A 6,000-nucleotide genomic window follows, 5' to 3' on the forward strand; every position below is an offset into this window, starting at 1 on the left:
TCTTCTTCTTCTTTCTTCTTCGAAGATACCAAGAGTCTTTCCTCCTCCGCTTTTTTGAGTTTAAGTAAGTTGATGCATCTTCTCTTTCTTCTTCTTCCTTCTCCTTTTGAGCATGATTTCGCATCCTTCTCCTTTGCTTCCTTCTCCTTTGCTTCTTTCAAAAATTCGAAAGTTGGAAAAGCGTCATTTATTCCGATTCTTTCGTGTCATTTTGGAACAAGACGAACTTAAATTCTTCAAGATTAGAGCCATTGCAATTAGATGGTGATGTCTTCCTCATCATCTTCATCCTCAACGAGGAGAGCTCTTCTTCTCTTGGATGGAGCAACCATGGGCTCCTTCCCTTTTCTTTTAGCTGGATGGAGAAGAGGTTTGATGAGTTTTGGCGGAGTCTTCTCCTTGAATTTTTCCAACTCCTTTCTCGGTTCCTTCGAGACGCATTTTGGTCACCATTTTCAGTCCTACCACCATATGATCGCATGGTCGAACACAAAAGATTTGCGGAGGCTGAATATTCAGATGTCTGAATAACTTCGTAACAAGGCTTGGGTAAGGAAGTTGACCTCTGTCCTTCATCATTGCTCTATACATGTGAAACATAACAGTGTGAGGGAGAGAAAACTTTTTCCCAAAGAGGATGTCATACATCAACTTTGCCTCTGAACTTGAAACATCAGTTTTGGAAGTTGATTTCGGTCGGAGGCAATTAATCACAATCTTGTGAAGCAAGATGTTGAATGCACTCATCCTTAAGTAGGTGATCTTCTCATCTGTTCTCCTGTCCTTCACCAGTTCCAGTGTGGCCCGAGCAATGGAAACTTTAATTGGTTGATATCTTCCTCTTTCAACTCCTAACACATCTGCTAGCATATTCATATCCACAACATAGTCTTGGTCTTTAACGCTGAAAGAGAATCTATTCGCATCCAAAAAGCTAAGATTTGAATAGAAATATGCAGTTAATCTAGCATAGGCCTCGGTAGAGTCAGAGTAGAACTTTTCAAATTGAAGATAACTGAACTTTTCCCTCAAGTTCACATTCACAGCATCCAGAAAATCAAAATCCACACTCCTAGGGTTTATTACCCCACGCTTCAGCAATTTCGAGTACGAGATCCTTTTGTTCCTTCGATCTGAACAAATCTCCCATTTTTCCTTGATTTTCAACCGCAATACCCATTTTCGGTTGAAATAGGCTGTACAAATTGTCATCATCATTCCCATCTACAAGATTCGGCCCCGATCACGAGAATCACTTGGGATATTCGCAAGGGTTTCCTCACCACCCCTTTACGAGCAATTCCCAAACTTTCCATTTTTCGCGAGAAAGATATATTCGTTCTTATATCATTTGTCTTTAAGAAAATCATCAACATAGTTCAAAGGAGTATGAGTTCCTTTTAAGGCACGATATAGCTTGTAAATATAAGCGGGCTTTTGAACTCTTACGAAGTCTCGCATCCTCGATGATTTCTTCCCGTTGTTGATGATCAACGCCTTGAGGACTAGATGGAGGAGAATGACGTTGCTGAGAATGTTGTGGGCTCGGTTGCTGTTCTGGAGACACTTCTTCTTCAGTAAGATCGAAGTGCGTAGGCCCCTCACTCATTCGATGTGGTCTCCTGCTTGCGATTCTCGAAGACTTTCTTGAAGATGACATCTTTTGAGTTTTGGAAGATTCCTTGCTTGACTTTCCCAAGAAAGATGACAACTTTTTGAAGATTAAACAGAGAAGACAAACGGGAATGGAGGATCCATGCTTTCTAGGGTTTTTGAGAGTAAAGTGAAGAGTGCATGATCGGTTAAAAAGAGAAATAAACGAACCGTCACAAAGGAAATTAAAAAAAAATGCATTTTCAAAATAACTGTCTTTTTCCGCAAAAATAGCCATTTCAAAAATAACTTCTTTTTGGAAAAAGAAACAATGCAAAAATTACGCCGATTAAAGATAGCAATAAAACACGGTTACCAATCGTACCTTTTCAAGATAAGATTCGAGAGAGAGAGAAAGACTAACTTACAGTCTGACGGTCGTACCAAGACTAACTTACAGTTAAAGTCTTGTATGTCTGAGTCTGAAAGTATTTAGACTTTGATCTCCTCATACCTCAAAATGTTGAGTCTGGAACGGATAGATTCAAATTGATTTTTCTCCAACGGCTTTGTGAATATATCCGCCAGTTGGTTCTTTGAGTCAACAAATTGAATTGAAACATCTCCATTTTGAACATGGTCTCTAATAAAGTGATGTCGAATCTCTATATGCTTCGCTCTTGAGTGTAGAATTGGATTTTTGGTGAGATTGATAGCGTTGGTGTTGTCGCAATTAATCTCCGTGCATGAGTCTTTAATTCCAAAGTCTCTTAGCTGTTGTTTCATCCACAGAATTTGCGAACAACAACTTCCGAGAGCTACATACTCTGCTTCTGCTGTAGAGAGAGCTACTGTACTTTGCTTTCTTGAAAACCAAGACACTGTCCTGCCTCCAAGTATTTGACAAGTACCCGAGGTGCTCTTCCTATCGACTCTGCATCCAGCAAGGTCTGCGTCTGAATATCCAAGAAGAGTAAAGTCTCCCATTTTTGGATACCAGAGACCAGAGCTTGAGGTTGATGAGATATATTTGATAATACGCTTTGCTGCATTTAAATGAGATTCTTTTGGGTCTGATTGAAATCTGGCACGATGCAAACACTAAACAAAATGTCGGTCTAGAAGCGTAAGATAAAGAAGAGATCCGATGATACTCCCGTACAGCTTTTGATCAACTTTCTTCCCTTCTTCATCTTTGTCTATCTTCAAGGAACTTGACATTGGTATGTCAGCCTTTTTGCAATTGTCCGACCAAACTTTTTGACAAGCTCATTTGCATACTTTTCTTGATGAATAAAAGTTCCTTCCTCCAATTGTTTTATTTGAAGTCCAAGAAAGAAGGTTAACTCACCCATCATACTCATTTCAAATTCATCTTGCATAGTCTTAGAAAATTTCTTGCACGAGACTTTCATTAGAGGATCCAAAGATAATATCATCGACATATATTTGAACAAGCAGAAAACTTTTGCTTTCTCTTTTAATAAAAAGAGTAGTGTCCACTTTACCTTTAACAAATCTATTTTGAATTAAAAACTTACTTAATCTGTCATACCAAGCTCGAGGTGCTTGCTTTAAGCCATATAAGACCTTTTTGAGTCTGAATACTGAGTCTGGTTTCCTTGGGTCTTCAAACCCTGGTGGTTGTTCCACATAGACTTCCTCATGGATGAATCCATTTAGGAAAGCACTTTTGACATCCATTTGAAATAACCTGAAATTTTTATGACAAGCAAATGCAAGTAATAAACGAATTGCTTCTAACCTTGCTACCGGTGCATAAGTCTCGTCATAGTCGATCCCTTCTTCTTGAGTGTATCCTTTGGCCACAAGTCTTGCTTTGTTTCTTACGACTTTACCTTTCTCGTCCATCTTGTTTCTGAAAACCCATTTAGCTCCAATAACTGATTTATCTTTCGGTTTTGGAGTTAATTCCCAGACATCATTAATTTTGAATTGTCTGAGTTCTTCTTGCATAGCTTCAATCCAGCTTTCATCATATAAAGCTTCTTCTATGCTCTTGGGTTCTGTTTCAGAAATAAGAGCCACGGCACTAGACTCTTCTCGCCTTTTGGATCTTGTGCGTATTTCTTCATTGATGTCGCCAATAATAAGATCTTTAGGATGACTGGACTTATGTTTTCAATTGCTTATTGATTGATGATCACTTCCTTCACTTGAATCTTCAACAGTTACTTGTTGCTGATCCTTCAAAATCTAAGCTGCTTCTTGAGATTTAGACTTTGTTGAGTCTGGAGCAGATTCAGTCTCTTCAAGATGAGTCTGAATGGATTCATTTTGAATGGAATCTTGGAATTTGACATTCATTGATTCTTCCACAGTTTGAGTCTTCTTGTTGTAGACTCTGTACGCTTTACTTGTGGTTGAATATCCAAGGAAGATGCCTTCATCGACTTTTCTTCAAACTTACCAACTCAATCATTTGCATTTTTCAATATGAAACATTTGCATCCGAAAACATGAAAATATGAAACAATTGGCTTCTTTTCTTTAAATAGTTCATAAGGAGTTTTTTCTAGAATAGGCTTTAGAAAGACTCTATTGATAATATAACATGATGTTGAAACTGCTTCAGCCCAAAATCGTAAAGAGATATTGCTTTCAATTAAAAGATTTCTAGCCATTTCTTGAAGAGATCTATTCTTCCTTTCCACAGCTCCGTTTTGCTCTGGAGTATATGGAGAGGAGAATAAATGTTGAAAACCAGATTCATCACAAAATTTTGCAAAGTCTTGATTTTCAAATTCACCTCCATGGTCTGTTTTTATACTTGAAATGACATACCCTTTTTCATTTTGAACCTTCTTAGCAAATTTTTCAAAGTAAGAGAAAGTTTCAGACTTACTTGCCAAGAAATATACCCAAGTAAATCGTGAGTAGTCATCCACAATTACTAGGCAATATTTCTTACCTCCAATGCTCTGCGTTCTTGTTGGTCCGAAGAGATCCATATGCAAGAGCTGCAGTACACGGTTAGTGGAAACTTGATTTATTGGTTTAAATGAATTTCTTACCTGTTTTCCCAATATACATGGTGTACATAGATCGGACTTTTGATATGATAAATTGGGTAGACCACGAACAAGCTTCTTTGCTTTGAGATTTTGGCTATCTCGCTTCATGTTGATATGCCCAAGTTTTTTGTGCCATAAGTTCGCTTCGTCTTGGATTGAGATTAGACATTGCGATTCATCTGGTTTCACGTCCAAGAGGTAGATATTCCCATGTCTTCGACCCATGAATGACTGAGTAGAGTCTTTACTGGTTCCTGAACAAATACCCTCTTGAAAGTTGATTCTAAAACCGGCATCACAAAGCTGACTGATACTGAGCAGATTGTAATTGAGCCCTTCAACTAAAGAAACATTGCTTATTGTGAGGTTCCCAATCTTTACAGTTCCAACTCCCACTATTTTTCCTTTGTTGTTTCCTCCAAATGAGACTTTTCCACCATTCACTTGAACGAGCTTTATGAAGTAATTTGAATCCCCTGTCATGTGTCTCGAGCATCCACTATCCAGATACCATTTCACTTTTTTCTTGATAGTGACCTGCATTCAAAAAGAAACTCAAGCTTTCTTTGGTACCCATATTTTCTTGGGTCCTTTTGAGTTAGTCTGATATACGGTTTTTGCCCAGACTTTATTGACAGGTCTCCAAACCATAGGACATTCTTTCTCAAAATGATATGCACTATTGCATTTTGAACATCTAAGAGCATTGCGACCTACTAGTTTTACAAAGTTCATTTCAAAATGATTTTAGTAAGCGTTTCTTGTGGGTCTTTGTTTGATTCTTTCTTTTACTTTAGGAAAATCGATTAAAGGAATGGTTTCAGCAGTCATTCCCAATCCAGATTTATTGAAATAAGGTCTTTGAGCAGAAAGTATTTTCTCCAGTTTTTCAGAACCTAAAGAAAATCTTTTGGTAATATTTGAAATATCATTTTTCAAGAATGCATTTTCTTTTAAAAGATTATTTTCACTTTCTTTGAGAGAAGAAACATTCGATCTAAGCATTTCACTTTTTCCTCCAAAGCATTCTCTTGTTGTTTTAAAGCAGAATTTTCTTTTTTGAGTTCTAAAATTCTTTTAAGAGAAGTCTTAAGACTAAAACATAATTCATCAATGTATTTTGAAACTTTAATAGGGATTTTAAAGTTACTTACCTCGAATTCACTTTCCGAATCAATTAGTCTCGGAGTTTGATTCTGAATCCGATTGTGCCATTAGACATATGTTGGCATAATCATCATCACTATCTTCGCACTCGTATCACTCCGGTTTCAGCTTTGAGAGCTTTTCGATATCTTTCAGTTTTCCTTTCTTCTTCCTTAGAAGAGGACAGGTTGGGTCGATGTGTCCCTTTTTCTTACATTCAAAGCAG

Source organism: Eucalyptus grandis, chromosome 4 (assembly GCF_016545825.1).
Source record: "Eucalyptus grandis isolate ANBG69807.140 chromosome 4, ASM1654582v1, whole genome shotgun sequence".
Classification (NCBI taxonomy): domain Eukaryota; kingdom Viridiplantae; phylum Streptophyta; class Magnoliopsida; order Myrtales; family Myrtaceae; genus Eucalyptus; species Eucalyptus grandis.